We start from the raw sequence: 20,928 nt of genomic DNA on the forward strand, positions 1-20,928 counted from the left end.
AAAGAATCCGTTGAAAACTTTGCACTGGAGTTATACTCAAAGAAGAGGAAAATCAACTTGAAGTAGCAGATAATCCCAAAGCAGATACAGCCCAAACATTTTCTATTTGGAGAGAATATGAAAAAAAAAACAAAGTAACAATTTACGGGTAATAAAAACAGCTGCAAATATTGTAGAAGTCAATCGGTACATTCAAGAGACGCTTTTAAAAAGATATGAAAATCCGTTGTTGTGGTGGTACAAAAGACAATCTATATATCCACGTTTATTTCAGACAATGAAAAAAAGATTGTGCATTGTAGCCACTTCGGTGCCAGTAGAGCGGGTTTTTTCTAAAGGGGGTCTAACGATTGAAAAACGCTCAAGATGAAGTGCAAATGAAGTGTCACATAAATTTTAATGCAAGACACTTAAACATTTAAATAACTTTTTTAGTAACAAAAAGTAGAACTTTTTTTTAGTTCTGCTATTTGTTATTTGTCGTTTTAATTTATTTGTTGTTATTTTGCCACTTACAGTACTATAATTATTTTATTTTATGATATGCCAAAGTCAGAGATTTTATTTTAGTTAATTATTGGTTGTGTTGCGTTTGTTTTGTTTTATTTTTGCATTGATATTTATTACTTATTTAATATTTATATTGTTAATTTTATAGTATAATAAAATCTGTTATATATTCTTTTAATTTGGTGGAAAAAAGGGTTTATTAGTTTTTTTCATAAAATATCCGGTATATCAGTTCATATTTAAAAGAGCGCGCAATGCGAGCGCTCGTGCAATCCGTATCCGACGCTAGAAAAGTAACTAAAGTAGAAAAAAAGTCCGTGTTGTACCCACGCCACATCACGATACCGTTGCCACAGTTCTGAATTCGTACTGGGATTCGTATCAATCCTAACTACCAACACACACTAACTTAACTCTTAATTAATTGGAAGTACATTATTTGCTTAATTTCGAACTTCTCCATTAGACAAATAATATGGTTTAAAATGATTCAAATTGCAAGGAGCTAAGATTCACGCTCTAAATTTCTTAAATTGATAGATTTGATACTCGTTTATCTAGCATCAAAATCTAGTTTTCTGGCAAAAAGTGGACTTACAACATTTGTGAATGAAGTAACAATACGTATATACAGGGTGGACCGTAAGTATTAGTACGTAGTTTATGACGTCAACGTAATGCAATCTGATCAAACTTACCTTAGTCCAACTGACATTTAAATTTAAAATCTAACCATCAAAGTGCGACCAACCCAAATAAACCCAGAAATTTCATATCATCCTACTGTTTCTGAAGCTGCAAACGAATCACCGGTAGTGCAAGCTCTCAATTTTCGAGATCAGGATACTGCGGTTTTGGCTGTTGCGTGAGAACAAGCATCTGGGCACCGTCTGCTGCACCAGCAACCCGGCACACATTCTGTAGCAATAGAGGAATGTACCCCTGTAACGGTTAAAGTATATCTCCCTGTTGCAAAATACAAATTCTAATAACTATGTCAATTTAATGCTGTGTCAGTAATAATGGTATTGGACTTTGTTTCCATGCAAATATTGCCAATGTATAAACTATAATTACGGGTGACACCATTTTGCTGATGATGTAAAATATACCTGGTACGATGTACGTACGATGTGAATCTAGATTGTGAAAATATTCAATAAATGAATCAACCAGAGTAAGACGTGTATAAATCCACCACACCCCTACTAAACTACTACACGACGTGTCTCCTTTACCAAAGCTTCTTGTACCATTTAATAAAAGGGTAAATCGTGGTGCCACCGTACTAACTTCAACTGATAATATAAAGAAACGTGAAGTAGCAAATAGAAATAAAAATAAGAAAGTGCCGCAATGAGAATCAAAAATAAAAAGTAAGCAAAACAATGAAAAAATAAAGTCAAGATGTGGAACTAAAGCAAATAGCAGCAGAGAAACATGGAATGAAAGTGATGATAAGCCATTGGTATAGAATAAAAATCCATGACGGATTTTCGGTGCTGCATTGCAGGGGTAAACTGTTTCAATAGTACTTTGTCGACGAATGGATTAAAGTAGAGGCGAATATGTTGTGGTGACTAAAACAACATCAAATTCAACTTCGGCGAATGGAACAACAACCGCTGCGACGTTACAATCGAATTAGCGCTAGGGGGGACACTCCAATACAACACGTTGACCATGTCTGCGTGCAAGGTTTTACGGCAGCGGCCGCCTGGACGCTATGGCGGTGGTAACCCGGCACGGTAAACCAGATCTTTTCATTACATTCACCTGTAACCCCAGATGTGTAGACATCTCGTCAAACTTAGAGCATAATCAGAACTGGACCGGACCTAGTTGGTCGGTCTTCCACGTTAAGTTCTTAGAATTCATGGGTGATATTGTCGCATAATTTGCCCCGGTCGCTCCCACTTGGACGACTCTGGCATCGCAGAACGCTAGACTGCCCCGATCGCCCCTACGCGGTGCAGGTAAACAAACAGAGGAATGCCGGGTATCAAGGCGCGTCTAGAAAGTGGAGGAATTGTTCAGGAACTGGGTCCCGAACTACTGGAAATGATCTGGAATATTCGATTGGCTATAAAATGAAGAATAAGCGGACTTAGCGAGGCAGTCTTGAATGGGAGCGCTTAATTGGAGATTTCCTAGAGTTTCAAAGCTATAATAAGTGAGATAACGATTAGTTGAGTTAATTAAGTTGTTATTAGTAATCAGTAGTGTACAGTGTGAATAAATATCAGTAAAAAAATAGCTGTTTGGTAAAAGAAAAAGTCGGGTAGGAAACCCGTGATAATATATCATAAACAGTTCTACGGGATTGTTCTGGATTATCATTGTCACAAAATTCCCAAAAAAAGGGTCCTCCCCATCATTGTTACTTTCATTGACGACGACAAACTTGAGGATTCGGAATCCGCAGACATTGTTATATCCGCGGTGATACTAGACGGAATCGAACAACTTCCGTTGTATCAATGTGTCGGGAATATCAGATACACAGTCCCTGCACTAAAGCAATTGGTAGCAGAGAAACATGGAATGAAAGTGACGATAAGCCATTGATAAAAATGTCTAAAAACGAGGCATGTTTTTATGTGGAATATTTCGAAAAATATTAAAATATAAAGAAGTGGATGAAGTGTATAAATTGTTCTAAATGGTTCCATGAAACATGCTTGATGTACGAAAACAGGCGCATTGTGTGTGCAAGAGAAGAATTACATAAAAAAAAACAAATTGCGGTTTATTTATATCCAGCAGCATCTTTCCGTCAAACCTGCGATATCTCAGCCCACAAAGGGGGAAAGCTGCCGCATTTTCCTTAGAATTTTTTTTTCTTATTTTGGTATGGCTACAGTTTCATGTTCATTTATAATATGTTTATATGTTAAAAATAAAAATAATGAATTCAGACAATTTTGAAGAAAAGCGCGGCATTTCTCCCGTCTTTACCATATATTTTTTATCAACTATGGAATAATTGTTTAACTATATCCCGAAAAGGTCGCGTTTTCGAGACATAAGGAGCTAAATTTGAATTTCTCTCATGTTTCTTTTTAATATGTTTGGAATAAGCCATATTGGGATCCTGCTAATCATAACTGTTAATTGATGCTAGAATGTTAGAGATGAGATGAGACTGACTACAACTATTTTAAGGACCTCCAAGCTAGTTTTTATTTTTTTTGTGCCTCAAAGCGGTCAACTGGATACCAAAATCGACTGTATCGCAGTTTTCTTACTCTTTTTTCTCCCTTGATATTTTTGAATTTCCTAGCGGATGCTTTCAATTCATTCAAGAGACATTTAAAGAAAACATTAAAAAAAGTTCAAATTTGGCGCCTCATATCTCGAAAATGCGACCATTTCGTGATAAAGTAACCAAGATAAAAAGTGAAATACCCATACAACGATATTTTTGTTCTTTACAGACGATTCACCTAGTGCAAGCAACACCCGCCACGACGATGAAGCTGCGAAGTACCTCTCCTAAAAATAATTGCTCCAGTGCTAAAGAACAGAAGTCGTCGCGGTAAAAATAGAACGACTGATTCTAATAAAGAAGCCGATTCTACTTCAGTTAGCTCTCAAAGGTTTAAAAAGATCACTTCTGGTGCATTATCGGAAGAAATAAACTTAATGACAATAATCACCAACACAACATCCTGATAGCCGTGATGCTGTTCCGTTACGACATCGCGAACTAGTTTTACGAAGTAATTTGAAAAACAAGTGACGACAGGCGCAACCGAAAATTGTGAAGCGTATCCCGTCACCTCTCGGTGTCTAACCAACACCTCTGCAACGAGTTGTTGACAAACATCAGTCGCTGAATCTTCGCTGCGCGAGACGACACTTTCGACTCCCGCTCGCGACAACGAAAATGTCGTACCTGTAGCCGTAGCCGTGCAGCCGCTCAGGTGGAGACACGCCATCCTGAAAAAGGTTATCTGGCGCTTACCTCGTATTGCTACAGCGGCAGCTTAGGAAGAACCATGCGCTACGGTATACCATTTTGGTGACTTCGACGAACTCTGCATTTATTGCAGTGCAAAGTTTTTCCAAGGCGAGTAACCGCTTGGGATGTTGTAGAATGGATCGTAACCGGCGCGGCGCCTCCGCTGGGCGAGTGTCCCCCCTGGCTCAGAAACCTTTACACGAGAAACTATCACAGATCGGTCGAGTTCAGAAATCAAATCCGATTAATTAACAGTCTGTTTGCCACGGCTTCATTTAAAACTTCTCGACCTAATATCGAAAACAAAGGTCAAGGTATGTGGTGTTTTTTCGTGTACGGATAAATCTATTATTTTACGGGAGGTATACTAGATGCTGAAAACCTCGACAGTCCCAGACTTCAACATTACCTATACTTTTTGGACCCGGACGACGCGCTGGAACATCGACGGGATTTCTTTCGGGGTCATGTACATTCCGATACTTTGGAAACAATCGAAACTACTTTACGAAGCGTAAATAGGTATGTTAAGATGTATAACATTATAGGAGAAATATGGACAGAGAGAGACTTCGTTCGGGTCAGGATGTGGATAACGTTGCAATTAATAAATTGGCCTCGTGAATATCAATATTTTGTGCCAAGATCACAATTTACCCGAAAGTTCTAGCGGCACGGCGCGCGGCGGCTCTTTTTGACGGAATAGAGTCGCCGTTTCGTGTCGATTTACGATTTTATTCGCGGTCGGATTAGAGACACAACGGTCATCATGAATTGAAGAATTTCAACTCATCGACGGATCCCAAAGTGTACCCCTTACTCTTTCCTAAAGGCGATGACGGATACAGCGTGAATTTGGCTTACCATAACCATCCCCCAAAGACGGTTACTCTGAGGGAATTCTATAGGTGCAGAATTCAAGTCCGTGACGGATTTTCGGTGCTGCATTGCAGGACGAATGGATTAAAGTAGAGACGAATACGTTGAGGTGACTAAAACAGCATCAAATTAAACTTCGGCGAATGGAACAACAAGCGCTGCGACGTTACAATCGAATTAATGCTAGGGGGGACACTCCAATACAATACGTTGACCATGTCTGCGTGCTACCAACAACGGAAGTTGTCCGATTCTGTCTGGTATCACCGCAGATATAACACTGTCTACGGACTCCGAATACTCAAGTTTGTCGTCGTCAATGAATGTAACAATGATATGTGCATGGGGAAGACCCCTTTCTTGGAATTCTGTGACATCTGGACTTACAGGTAAATGTAATGAAAAGATCTGGTTCACCGTGCCGGGCTACCACCGCCATAGCGTCCAGCCTTTGCCTATGGCGGTCTCTGCCGTAAAAGCTTGCTGGTAGCACGCAGACATGGTCAACGTATTGTAATGGAGTGTCCCCCCTCATTATGTCACAGAATTCCAAAAAAAAAGTCTTCCCCATGCACACATCATTGTTACTTTCATTGACGACGACAAACTAGAGGATTCGGAGTCCTTAGACAGTGTTATATCCGCGGTGATACCAGACAGAATCGAACAACTTCCGTTGTACTAATGTGTCGGGAATATCCCCTGCGGTCCTACGAATCAAGCGCCATGTATGCGGAATAGCAGGTGCAGCAAATTCTACCCCATAGATTATGCCGAGGCTGCTCGATGAGGAGCCGGCGCGGCGGTAACAACCGCCCTATTTAGCCGGCGCGGCGGTAACAACCGCCCTATTTATAAAAGACCGCTGGATACAAAAACAATTTTAACCACCAATGCCCGCTTGGAGGTTACAAACCAACATGTAGTGCTTTATAATAGTGCTACGAAAACCCCCAATGGGACGACCATTCAAGATTGAGAAGCGGACTGAACCGCCGAGAATTGTTTGGAGCGTTCTTAGATTTAACGCGACGCGACTAGATTTTTCTTAAGGATATAAATTTGCTTGTTTTCTATAGGGAGAGTATTGGTAAAGCGATTGTAGAGTGAAGTATTGTGCAGTATAATTATAGCAGTAATTAATTGGTGTAATTAGTTAATAAATAGTTAATTATCGAGAAGTGTGTTAATTAATCGAACCCAGGGTTTTGTCACCACGTAAATTTCGTGACAACAGCTTCGCACTTGCCAAGTACGATTATCATATAAACTTCGAGGCGCTTTTGTCAATTAAGTATCTGTTCAAATATGTTTCCAAAGGGTCCGAATCTATCACGTTCCTACAAGATACCGACGACTCGCTCAACTCAAATTGATGAGATTAAAAAATATCTTGAAAGCCGTTGCGCCAGTTCCATGGAAACCACCTGGCGATTGATGGAATTTAGGATGAGTGACAGATCTCAGGCAGTCTTAGTTCTATCTGTTCATTTACCGGGGGAGAATATCTTCCTTTATGATGAGCTAAATGATGACGTTGAACACGTCGAACACCGTTTACGTGTACCTTCGAAACTGGAAGCATGGTTCGCGTTGAAACAATGCTCTTCGGAAGCTCGACAGTACAAATATGTATGAAAGTAGGTCGTTGGATGATCAGGAAACAAATTGCTAAAATGATGGGTACTATCGCTAAAGTAAGTCGCTCTGCCGATCAATCGGAGAAACACTTTTTAAGTAGTTTGCTTGCTCATGTACGAGGAGCAACGACTTTTAAAAACTTGCGAACTGGAGACGGGCAAGTATTTCATACTTTCAAAGAAGGTGCGGGCGACGTAATTATTTAAACGATATAAATAATTACGAACTTTGTTTCGGCGAAACTATTGTAAGGCGTCGTACTAAGAAACTACGCGAGCTATTTGCTTTAATATGTTGCGTGGCCATCGACGAAAATAAGATAGACACAATTCTAATCGCGATTACGGAACAAATTCAAAGCATAGTTTCGCAGAATAAGCGAGTTATTTTGGCTACGACGGCGATACTGAGAAGGGCGACAATAACGGACCGACCGACGATGACGACGGCGATCGTCAACGTCGAGTAAAATAAGATTTTCTTACGCGTCGTCCGAGTCATTTCACGACGCACTGGTATTGCCGGTACCCGAAGAGATGCTACGGTCTTTAGATGATATCGAAGCATCTACAGACAATTTAGCAATAGATCAACGGGAATCCGTGTTTTACGTAGGCGGGTCCGTAGGCTCCGGAAAGACGTACCTTTGTAATACGTTACTGACGGTAGTCCGCCAAGTTTTTTGCATAGGTACAACGACGGTAACTGGGACCGGTATCACCGCTAATTTATTGATCATCGGCCAAACAGTCCACAGACTCTACAACAGGTCTGTTGCAGGGTGGCCACTACAAGACGAAAAATTTTAGTGTTTCAAAGATGTTGTTCTGATTATCTGGGACGAAGCCCAAATGGCGTCCAAATTGGCCATAAAAGCGGTTGACAGATACCTGAGGCGTATCTACAACTCCCCAAGGACACCGATGGGAGGCAAAGGTGTTATCTTTGAATGCAACTCTAGACAGTTGTTGCCTGACACTGTGGGCGGAAGCAGATCGGACATTATTGAGAACACGTTGAAGTTCAGTTAATGGGAAATATAAGGGCAGGACCTGTACATTTACCGGATCCGCTCCTAGAAGATGATTGATTTTTCAAAGGCAACTTGATATTACAGATACAACTTTATAATACAATATGATGTTAGAAACACGAAAAGTTTAAATTTATTTTTCTCGAAAACGGTTCATGATATCGATTTCAAAGAAGAGGATATTTTTTATGAAAATTATCTTGAATTTCTCAAATTTGGTGTCGGATAAAAAAAAAATAAAAAATAACAAATTTTTAATAAAAATACCCGTTTGTCTCCCCCTACTGATATGCTTGTGGTGGTTGTAAAAAAATAATAATTACAGCGAATAACAGGTTTGTATCCGTTTACTGATCATACAAAGTTTGAAATTTTTAAGTAAAGGCATCTTTGAATAATTAAAAGAAAACTCATATCACGATGTCTTCTTCAAAGGACTGTAGCTAACTTAGGAATCATTTTCGGATTAAGGTAATTTGAGTTTAATCGACATAAAACCTCTAGTGCCTGTAGTTTCCGTTTGGCAGAAGAGTTTCTGGACACCCTGTATAGTATACAAAAATTTAATTATGGTAATATTTTTATAACCATTATATGATTTTTTTCTCAGTAAACAATTAGAGAAATGCCGGCGTTCCGCAACTAGTGATCCATTTATAATTTTTATATGCGACACCCCGATAGCCCCGATTATCCCGGAAATCTTGCTCATATTACAAAAAACTTCGGACTCGTCCTCGTATCGCTCCTTTTCCGGGCACCCCATAAAATCTGTCAACTTCGACGATAAAGTTCGACAACCTACAAACGATTCCACATCAGAATCCGATTAAATTACTAACGATTCAACTCACCGACTTTAACGATATTGTGGACGCAACTGTGGGTGATTTTAAATCATTCGGAGATCTGCTTGAAGGTCTCCTTGTTACCCAACTACCACAACAGGACGTAAGCGGCTTTCACCGGGGTTATCTTCTCCCAACCGCCCTTCTGGTCGCTGCACAAGTCGTCGTATATCAACTCTGAAAGGATTCAGACTCTGCGTCTATATCCCTTACAAGTACCTCACTACGTAGCTGTGACCGTGTCGCACGTGGCGTTAAGATTGTTACTACATATTAAGTATTTTTATTTACGTTGTGTGAACTGTCCTACTAGTACGCAACCCTATATTGTAGGTAAACCTAGCACACCCTAGCGCGCACAATGTATCAGTTATTTTATTCTATTGTAGTCAGTATTGGTTCAATGCTTAAATGACACACACGTGTAAGTGTATTGTCTCCCAGTTATTCAGATTAAACAGTCCACTTTTAACGCTAGTTTCTATTCTACAATAAGAAAACCAGCACCTAGTTTCCAAACATATTCTGGTCACATCGAGCCCGATTAAAAACAATACAATTAGTGCAATTTAAGAAGTTGGTTAGCATCAGAATCAAGTCGCTTGAAGAAGAAAATGCAGAATTAAAAAATATTATATATAAAACACAAATGGACTGCGGGCACATTGTTCGAGAGAATAAGGCTTTGAAGCAGAAACAGCAGAAATTATTGAATCTTTTAAAACTATGGTAGTATGTCAGGTCTAGACCTGGCTGGGGCGTTTACCAGCGTCGATCTGGTGCATTTGGGCTTAGTGACTCCGCAAGTCCAATACTACTGCCAANGAAACAGCAGAAATTATTGAATCTTTTAAAACTATGGTAGTATGTCAGGTCTAGACCTGGCTGGGGCGTTTACCAGCGTCGATCTGGTGCATTTGGGCTTAGTGACTCCGCAAGTCCAATACTACTGCCAATTTTCGAAGAGCTGAACTGGAGCAAAAAATCAAGTTGCTCCAGGCTCCGGCACTTTCTCGATTGGAGCGTGGACGGGCGCTTCCCGCGAAAATGAAAAAAACCGTTACAATTCTGCGCAGCGTGATTGGCTTCCGCGCAGAAATAACGGTTTAATTACGTAACAAATCGTATAAAAACGCCCTGAAAAAAGGGAACAATATTCATTCTGCGTTAGCCACGAACCCGTGCAGTTCGAGCTAAACTTTTTGATTCATTCTACGACATTTACAACCCCGTGAGGCTGTTCATCCTAACTTTGTTCTTTTCGCATTATTCACAACCCCGTGAGGTTGTACAGCCTAATAAAGCTTTCTACGATAGTTACGAACTCGTGAGGTTCTAACTGAGCTATTTCGCCTGTGAGATTTTAATCTTTTAAGTCCTTTGCATCGCATTAAACCCCGTGCGGTTTTTCGCATGTAATTTTGCCGCATGCGCATCGTAATTGCACAACCTAATTTTCGTATTTTCCAAATTACTCGCCACTAAGGTCGCGATAATTTGTAATTTAGATTCATTCGTTTAGCCGAAGCGGAGCAAAAAATCGAATTGCTTGAAGACGAAAATGCAAAATTAAAAAATGTATACTGTCAACTATAAGCATTTTAGAGAGAGGGAAGAGTAATATTCAAAATTTAACCATCCTGTAAATGTAGAAACTTTGAAAGATAAATATTTATGGACATACGGCATTATTTTATTAGGACACATTTTTCTTTAGTAGATTTTTACAAGAACAGTACAAATACTTATTCATTTCATAGAACAAAATTTATAAATATAATTCGAATCAATGACATGTCGGTATTGCACAATAGATTTAAAAGCAACGAAAAGTGTCCAGTTGCAAACTGAATGCATACCGAACTGACCCTTGCACTATGTCCCTCTCTCTCTCTCTCTATAAACTGGCGAACTGATTCATACATTGTTCCCGATTCTTCTACCGGTGGTTTAATTCTAATGCTCTCAGCATTTTGTAAAGAATATTTAAACCCCGGAAACTTGGTGAATCGGGGCCAGTTAGGAGCCACCTTGAGAGCCAGTTGATGGCCAGGAGCCTCCACTTGACAAGCAGGCAGCCCTTGGAGTGTAAGTATTTTATTTTATAATAAACCGTAAAAACTAATTGATTTGTGTGTTTTCCCTCTCCGCAGCCAAGCGAGTCGCCCGAAGTAATAATCTTTTTTTTAACAATTATTTTTAGTATTTTAAACGGGAGACGTGACAATATAAAACACAAATTGATTGCGAGCACCTTGCTCGAGAGAATAAGGCTTTGAAGCAGAAACAGCAGAAATTATTGAATCTTTTAAAACTATGGTAGTATGTCAGGTCTAGACCTGGCTGGGGCGTTTACCAGCGTCGATCTGGTGCATTTGGGCTTCGTGACTCCGCAAGTCCAATACTACTGCCAAATTTGTGGCAATAGCTACAGCAACCAACAGAATGTAATGAGGCACAAAAAAAGGAGAATGTACGCATAATATTGAAGAAAATGGAATCAATAGGTCATTCAAACGAATAAAAAATTTCTATGATATCTCACACACACTTTGTTTTATTTAAATTTAAAGATAGGAAGCGCTTAATGAAAGGCCCGTTACGTCACATCCATTTGAACGACAATGAAAAATGCTCAAAAATATGTGAAAACAATTTTGATAAACTATATAAATTGAGACTGCTTAGGGACCATCTAAATAAAGAATTTAAACTTTTATTTTCACCATCCAGAGAGCTTTCAATAGATGAGAGCATGGTAGGCTTCAAGGGACACTCAACTTTGAAGTAATACGTGGCCATGGGGTTTTAAAATTTAGGTTATGACCTGTGCACGAAAAGGGATTACCAACAAAATATGCCTCTTCCTCATGTGCCTAGTGGAGACGTCTTTTTTAAACGTCAGTTTTGGGGATACAATTTCTATATTTTTGTATGAAGCAATGGAAAATCATACTTCTTCATGTATGATGAAACAGTGGCAAAGAAAGGACAAAATGACGTAGTGAGTTTTTACATTCTTTTATTAATCACTATGTTCCAGAAACTGTAAGAAAATTATTCTTGTACCCTGATAACTGTTCCTCGCAGAACAAGAAACAAACTTCAGCTCAGTACCTCTAGTCCATTACCGAAAATAAGAAGTTTTCCCAAATAATACATAGATATCCAGAACCAGGACATAGCTTCCTTCCATGTGATAGAAGTTTTAGATTAATAGAAAAGGAGAAGAGAGAACGAGAAAGCATTGTATTACCAGAAGAATGGGTTGCGTTGGTCAAAAATACATGTCGCAAGTTTGAAGTGGTTTGATTTACCCAAGATATAAATTTCAATGATCATTTCAGTAAGCTTTTCAAAAAAACTGTATTTAACAAACGAAAACAAAAATTTGAAATCTCTTCTTATCGTGTAATGGAATACACCGAAAAAGGTGTAGAATGCAGCAGTTTCGCCAATGCTTGTGTTAAGGATCCATTTACTCTTTAAAAATCTGGTGTTAAGCTTACTCTACCTGGTGCTGAGTCACGTCTCTACTCTGGGCTTAGAAGACAGCTTCACAGATATCAAGAATTTGATACGATGGAAAACAGACTACATAGTGGACATCCTCGAGTGTCTAATGAAAGGGAGGATCGTTATTTCGTGCAATATGCCCGAAAACACCGCACAGCTTCAGCTTTAGCTCTCGGATCTCACTTCCAGGGTACGTTTCGTCGTTTTATATCGATACCTACTGTTCGAAGACGATTCCATAATGCAAATTTACGTACTAGAAGACCATTAAGGGGTCTCCATTCCACTTTCAAAACATCGTGCTACCCCTCTCCAGTGGGCGCGAGAACACAGGGGTTGGCTTTTGCGCCAGTGGCGGTGGGTGTTATTTACAGTGAAACCAGAATTGGACTGGTTAGTGATGACAATCGACAAAGGGTATAGAGAGAACCAGGTCGTCAATAGCGACTTAATTTTCCCCGCGAAGAGGGTATCATAATGTTTGGGGTGGAACAATGTTCAACCGCCGTACCCCATTAATTCACATGCCACAGAATATGACCAGTCAAATTCACATCGAACAAGTTATTAAGCCCATTATCTATCCCCTATGTAACGAATTAGATGAAAATTTTGTGTTTATAAAGAGTTCAGGAGACACTTGAAGCAGGACATATCAGTAGATTGGACTGACCAGCCAACTCGCCTGATATGAATCCTATTGAAAACATGCGGGATTTCGTTGCTAGAACCACTCACAACTGTATAACCTGGGACTGCAAATGAGATAGTCGTAGCGGCGGTAGAGGAATGGAACAATATTCCACAAGAGACCATTAGTAACCGCTTAATTGTTTCAATGCACAGACGTGTCAATGTTATTGCGACATGGAGGAGGTCAAAACGAGTGCTTTGTTACTCTTTTGATATAATTCTTCATTTTCTAAGTATTTAGTTTGTCGAAAATTACATCTTTCACAAAAAACAGATTCAGAAAATAATATACTTTTATAAATATGTTTTATTTTTCTAACAAAAAAATGTAACAAGACTGAGGGGAGTCCAAGACTTTTGACGTTGTATGACCCAATCTGTGTCATGCTGTGTTCCATTTCGTCGGTCCGTGCGCGATAGAATGACTTTTTTGTCACGGCTTGTGACGGCTAATATCTTCCGTATGGATTTTTTTACCGAACACAATGTTGGTGATAAGGCAAAATGCAACTTTTGCTCCAAAAATAAAAGCAACTGGCAATCTACTTCGACATTTAAATAGCTCACCCCACAGCGACAATTAGTGAAGACTTTACGAAAAATAATTCTGCAAGTACTCGTAAAAGTGAAATAAGTGTTGAATTTGCATCTACATCCGATACCCAATAGATCATAGAGTCGATCTTTCGTGGCTTTCACTGTATCAGCACCAGCTCTTCAGTTCAGATCTGCAGGCACCGAGTTTGCGCTCAAATGAACAATGAGCGATAGGGTCACACAACGTGAACGGGGCGATCTAGGGCCTTTTAGAAGATTCGGTCATTATGACACGATCGTTCATGAACGACACATCACTACTGCACAGAAGATTACAGGGAACTACTTGAGCTAACAATTATATTTCTAGGTGCCACTTCACCTCGAGGCACATTATTCTGTTATCCAGACATTCCATCGTGCTAGATATCAAAGGCACTTTATTCCCCAAAAATATTTAGGTTTTGTGAACAGTTTAAACTAAGTGCTTTGGAAAAAAACGGCATTTAGAGACATAAGTATTTTTTTAGTTCAAGTTTATGTTTCGGCATGGTTCAAAGTTCCATTCGCTCAATGAATGATGATCGCAACTTTGTAAAAAGCTTTCTCAATATCCCGAGTCTGATATATCAAGAGCGGCAATACATAAGTTTTTTTAGGCATTTGTGGTACCTAACGCCTGAAAGTATTGCCTTTGTCTTTTTTGATCAAATGTTCCGATACCAGTGAAATTAAAAATGATAAGAGGCTACAAAAATTGTAAATGACGCCCAAGATGGTAATAAAACGACTTTGTCTCATCCGAGACGATAATTTCTTCGAAATATTTAATATTTCAAGTGATTTTCTAAATTCGCCACTAGATACAGAGATTACCAAGAGGGATTAAGTATTGTAAACAATTTGAAAGTTGTTAACGATGTTGTTAAAAGAGGAGTTATAAATAAGTGTAAAACTAGAAGACATGTAAGTCCGGTAGACTTCTTCTTATAGCTGGCTGAGCTGCTTATAAAGATCATCCAGTGTACTTATGTCGTTCGGCAGAAAACCGCAGCACAAATTACGCTACGGCCTCTTTTAAGACGTATCTGCCGAAACGACTTTTATATAGTTTATCTGGTAGTTACATCGCTGCCACCAAGTCAGGAAAATAATGAAAAAGTCTCTCCTTCCGCCTGACCTCGGAAATAAGGAGTTTAGGCATGTGGATTCTGCCGCTGCTTAAATCGCGCGGTCTTTCCAGTCTGTTGCACAAGAAAGGAGGTAAAGTTTTTAAGAATAAAATGAAAAGTATTTCTATCTCTTTTTATCCAGCACCTGTAGGCTACGACACCATTACTCGTTCATTTTAGTGTCGCTCGAAACGTTCAAGGTTATTTGTAGAAATAAATAAGTTCCCTGACGCACGCATACAAAAGGGACAAAAATGACGTATGTTGCTGCAGTCAAAGTGATTAAAAAGTCAAAGAAGTTCGCTGAGAAGTGGGTGAAGCGGCACAATAAAAAACACTGATCATCTTGAAGGTGGAAAAATCAGAACGACGTGCAACAAACATGAAAGAGGGGTTGTGCTCATGTTCAAGCGACATTTGTTCGAGGTAAAATTATTATATCCTACGAGCTCCAAACCCCTGCTTAGCGCAACCATATAGAAAGGCCTAAGGTGGGAGAGCGAGTCAGATGAAGCGAATTTCTGGGCGTGGGTTCGGGTGAAGCGTGCCTGGTTAGCGAGTAGTACTGATTTCATTCAGGACACCGTCAAACACTCTGTAAAAGTGAATGTCTGCCAAGGCTGGAAGGAGGAAAACGGCATGGCCATCATGGATTGGCCTTTCCAATCTCCCAAAGCAAGCCCTATCGAAAACGTTTGGGCCATTATGAAAGACCAGCTTGCAGGAAAGCCACTTTACGATTTGAAGCAGCTTTCAAGAATTATTGGAAAGATTTGGCGTGCTTTTCCCACAAATTACGCTGAAAATTTGGAAATGTCTTGTAAACTTTTGAAGAAATCTCGCTTCCTTTATTGTGGACCAGATTGTATGTGTAATTGAAAGTTTTTTACACATTTACTAGCTTCAGAGTAAGTTACTGAAGGAAGAAGGACGATATAACAAACACAATTTAAACTCAAATGTTGAACATATAGCAACTTATTTTCAATGCAACAGTGACCAGCATCTACCCAGTATCTACCCATACAATATGTTCCTCCTAAATGTTAGACTTCAGCTTTGGAATCTCCATCTCCACTCAGCAGTTCAAGAAAAGGAGAACACTGTATTTTTTTAATAACTTTATTATAATACTACTATGTACTACTATGATACTACTAATTGAAGCGTTCGGGGGAACAAGGTACATAAGACACATTTTCGCAAAAACTGAGATATCTCGACACAGAATCTGGCCAGAAGAAGGTCCTATGCCACATAAAATAAAGTTCTGAAAACTACCGAAAGATGGCGGTACTGCACCTAAAAGTTCTTGTTCTGTAGTCGAAATATTTAGATTATTTGCAGTCAACAAGGTCACAAGCCGCACAAATTTCATCATGGCTACCAAGCGACAGTTGTCATATAAACGAAAAGTGTTTGATAGTGACTCAAATAACAGCGATGGTGAAAATATTTTCGACTCAGACGATAGCGTGAAGGACAAAGATTATTCCCCAACTGACAGCAGTTCTGATTCTCTATCAGAAAATGGATTATCGGTAAATAATTAATTTTGTGGCTTATAACCTTACTGCCTATTTTTTTGTGTGGCATGTGCCATTTATTTCTGTAAATGTATTTTGTTATATTTTTCAAATATACGTTGGTTTTATTTTTTTTATTTTAATATAATTATAAAACCAATACATTCTCACTAAAATGCCACATATAATTGGAACGTAAACTATCTTGTGATCGATAATAACCTAAAAATTTTCAATGTGGCTTATGACCTTCTTGAGTACGATATTTATTTTTGTTTCAGTCATCTGAAAATGATTCAGAAGATAATTTGACAAGTAAGGCTTTATTAGAATCTCAAAACTTGCGGGCAATAGAGGATGAGGTTGTGGTAGCAAGAGGTAATTTACAAACTCCCGAAAAAGCCATTCATTCTCGTTGGCGCAAAACAAACTTTGAGTGCAGAAAGAAAGAAAAAGCAAAAACAAAACGAAATCGAGGCCATGCTTATGAAAATAGTAGGGGAAAAATGGTTACAGACAGAAAGATTGGTCCCCAATGTACGTGCAATAAAAAATGTAGAGCGCAATTACAGGGAAAGGAAGTTAACATTTTTAATTCATTTTGGGATTTAGGTTCATACAGAGAGCAAAACACTTATCTTTTTGGATCTATCAAGGCCATACCTAAGAAGCGCTCGTACAGAAAAAAAATAAAAAAACGTGAATCGTCTAGAAAAGTAACATACCAATATTTTGTGAAAGTAAATGGAATAGACGTCCAGTTATGTAAGCAAGAGTTTCTGTCCGTTCATGGATTACAGAACTCTTCGAAACGAGTCCGGCTTATTTGTAACCAAATATTTAAAGGAAGAAGCGTCCCAAAAAGTGACAAACGCGGGAAACATCACAATAGACCCAACAAAACACCATTGGAACAAATACAATCGGTCCATAATCACATCAGAGCTTTTCCAAAATATGTAAGCCACTACAGTAGAAAAAAGAATCCTCACAGAGTATATCTGAATCATGACATGAGTATTTCTAGGCTGTATAAGGACTTTTATATTCAATGGTGCAAGGAAAGGAATATTGTACCAGTTAAAGAAGACAAATATAGAAGGATATTTTGTAATGAATATAATATAGGGTTTAAGTTACCAAAAAGTGACACATGTCACACTTGTGATTCTCTACGTATTCTGATAGAAACCGCAAATAGTAAACAAAATGAAGAAGAAAGTAAAAGATTAAAAATACAGTTAGAATTACATCACAGAAAAGCCGAAGAAATGCAAAATAATTTAAAAGAAGAAATAGAATCTGCAAAAACAAACAACAAAAAATTAGTTATTGTTTTCGACTTACAACAAACTCTCCCAACTCCAAGTCTTACTGTTGGTCCAGCGTTTTATTTAAGAAAGGCTTGGACCTATAATTTGGGAATACATGATTGTACAACGGGAAAGGCAACCATGTTTATGTGGACAGAAACAACAGCCAAAAGAGGGAGTGAAGAAATAGCCAGCATTTTACTTACATACTTTTCTTCTCGAGAAACAAATGAACAAAATGAGCTTGTTATTTTTACAGACAATTGTGGGGGACAGAACAAAAATTGGCTCCTAATGTCGTTATGGTTACAACTTGTAAGGGAGAAAAAATTTAAGTCTATTGAACATCGCTTTTTGATATCAGGACACACGTACTTACCTTGTGACAGAGACTTTGCGGTGATAGAGAAGCATAAGCGGTTTCTAAAGCAAGTATATTGTCCAGAAGACTGGTACGAAGCTGTAGCCAAATGCAAACGAACTAATCCATTTAACGTCGTTGTTATGCAACAGGAAGATTTCTTTACATTTAGCAACATCACCATGTTAAAGAAAAATATCACTGACGATAAGGAGCCATTAAATTTCAACATGGTGCGATGCTTTCGTTTTCAATCAGAGGATCCAAATGCAATGTTTATAAAACATATGCTTAATGGTCTCTTTAAAAAGGTGAATGTTGGAAAACTGGGAAACAAACTCAGTCTTCACCGCAATGACGTTTTAAATACTCTGAATCATATATATAAGGAGCCTATAAAACTAAATAACAAGAAAGTAACCGATTTAAAAAAACTTCTGCAGTATATTCCTCCAATAAACCAAACTTTCTATTTAAACATTTTTGGTAACACTGAAAATCAGATCACCGATATGAAAATCAGGATGAAGCAGAATGTATAGACGGAGATGACACTCTGAGTTGGAAAGATGATGAATAAGAACGATTGTTTTTGTTTCTCTGTTTGTAACAACATATCAAAGAATAACATTGTTTATTTTCTTATGAAAGTCGATAGGGCATCCAAGTGCAATGTTCCTATATTCAAAGAATATTTATTTTACTTATATGAAAAAGGCACAAGCCACATTTTTTACACAAATCTTTAATAAATTTATAAAAAAAACGATTTGATTTTTTTAGCCTTAATATCATATATTTTTTGGTAATATAACAAAATTCCATGAAACTTTCAATTAAAAAAATTGAATTTGATTTAGGGATTTAAATGAAATCTTTAAAGTTAATTTTCTCGTAATGTGTTAGATGTGGCTTATGTACCTTGTTCCCCCGAACGCTTCAATTGTAAACTTGAATTAATTACAATATAGAGTCTAGCTAGACTCTATCAGATTCTTTATTTTAAATTAGATGTATGATTAACACTAACCTTTACACATTCCTGAAGACATCTATCAGCGCATTACACACCTCCGGAATAGTCCTTGAAATTACTTGCTTGAGCATGGGTCAGCAAATGCATAAGGAAGCTACGACAATAAAAGGGTAAATTAAAAAAAATATATTTTTATAGCAGGTTTGAAATAAGAAAAAATTTGAGCCAAATTCCCTATATTGTATAAAGTCCCTAAAGTAACTGGTGATATCAAAAATTAATAGTCCAATCTGAAAGGGTAGTATTTGTAAGGGTTAGGATTATTTTTCAATAGTATCTTTTGGGGTTGGTTTGGGGGTTACATCGTGGGCACATTTTCGGTAACTACCTACTTTATTTAAACAAAAAAGCTATTATGGTTGCAGATTGTTTTGGAGTAACAGTTTCTGAGGTAATTTAATGTGAAGATATTGCAACACTCCCATTTTACTAGTAGAAACATTGGACTTTTTCTCTAAAACTTCGGCAAAAATGCAAATTTCAATATTTTTATTAAATTCTACAAGATAGCCACACATTTACAGATTAAAATGCCATTTCCTTTTTTTATTTCAGATGAACTGGAAATTTGAAATCGAAAAAACTTTTTTTATCAGAGCTCTGTACAGCAGATTCTTGTCCTTATTTTACCTTAAAAAATTTTTTGAACAACGTAGTGTTTTTCTGGTTCTATGAGAAAATTACTAAAAAATAGCTTTCCAAGTAGAAGACTCCCTTAAATCACATTATTTCGTCTATTAAAATTAAATACAGTTAAATATATTATAAGGGGCAAGAAAATAAACATGTTACCTACAGTACTTATTTTTTTTTTATCCCATTCATACAGGGTGATTCAGGTTTAATCTTAACTTCAGGAATCGATAACACAGGTGAAAATAATGTTCATTCATCATATAAACTTATTTCCTAAATGCATCGTTTCGGAGATAGAGGGCGTTGAAATAGAATTTTTTCCCGCTTTTCCCTCACAACTTTTAAACCATTCATCCGATTCAGGTGAAATTCGGAACACATACACTCCTTCAGGTGTGTTCCCATTCAACTAACAATTAACTAACCGTTTATACAAGGTGATTCATTAACAATGGGAAAGTCGGAAGCTGAAGATACTACACGTGAAATGGTGGCGACTGGTGCAAATATGCCTTATCCAAAAGTTGATAGTTTCGGAAATACAGGGTGTTGAAAGTTAAAATTTTGAATTGTTTTTTTAAGATTATTCTGAAAATATGTAGGTTAGGAACTTGATAATTTGTGAAACTATATTTTTTTAGGCGACGATTAAGATGCGTGCTGTTATTTCAGCATTGCTCGTAGAGGGCGCCACTTACGACCAATTTTACCGAAAATTTAGTTAATAGCTTTTTACCCTGGATGTCTGACATGAAACTTGTATGTCAAAACCTGAAAGAGCAATCATTTTTCCATTGATTGTGTATTCTTGTTTCATTTCGATATCTTGATCCGTTTTCGAGAAAAATCGATTTAACGAACACTATGTTTTGATAATACGAGAAATTAAAAGCGAAATAAACCAACAACAATTAACAATAAAACAAATGAAATTCGTAATAATGATTTAAAGTCAGTGTTCGAAGAATCCACCGTTGAATTGACCGTTGATGCAGTTTTTCCAAATCGATGGATTGGCCATGAAATCATTTTTGCTTGGCCATCCAGAAGTCCGGACTTCAATCCTCTTGATTTTTCTATTTGGTCTCGAATGAAAGTTATAGTTTGGCTCGTGTGAAGAGTTGTGGCAAAGAATACAAATCGCTGCCAACGAAGTCAGACGCAATCCCGATATGTTGTTTCAAACTCGAAGATCTCTCAGAAAACGTNTGGCAGTCAAAAGCTCCAGACTTGACGCCTCTTCATTTCTTTTTATGGGGAGCT

At 37.9% G+C, this 20,928-nt stretch overlaps 1 long non-coding RNA gene across 1 annotated transcript in view; it reads right to left on the reverse strand.

Annotated features, from left to right (window-relative positions):
- Positions 1-18,940: 18,940 nt before the first annotated feature.
- LOC108913107 overlaps positions 18,941-20,928 on the reverse strand; it is a 28,502-nt gene continuing 26,514 nt past the window's right edge. The window contains exon 3 of the long non-coding RNA XR_001964608.2: positions 18,941-19,123. This is a non-coding gene — a long non-coding RNA (uncharacterized LOC108913107). The remainder of the gene's footprint in view (positions 19,124-20,928) is intronic.

Source organism: Anoplophora glabripennis, unplaced genomic scaffold, assembly GCF_000390285.2.
Source record: "Anoplophora glabripennis isolate ALB-LARVAE unplaced genomic scaffold, Agla_2.0 scaffold694, whole genome shotgun sequence".
NCBI lineage: Eukaryota > Metazoa > Arthropoda > Insecta > Coleoptera > Cerambycidae > Anoplophora > Anoplophora glabripennis.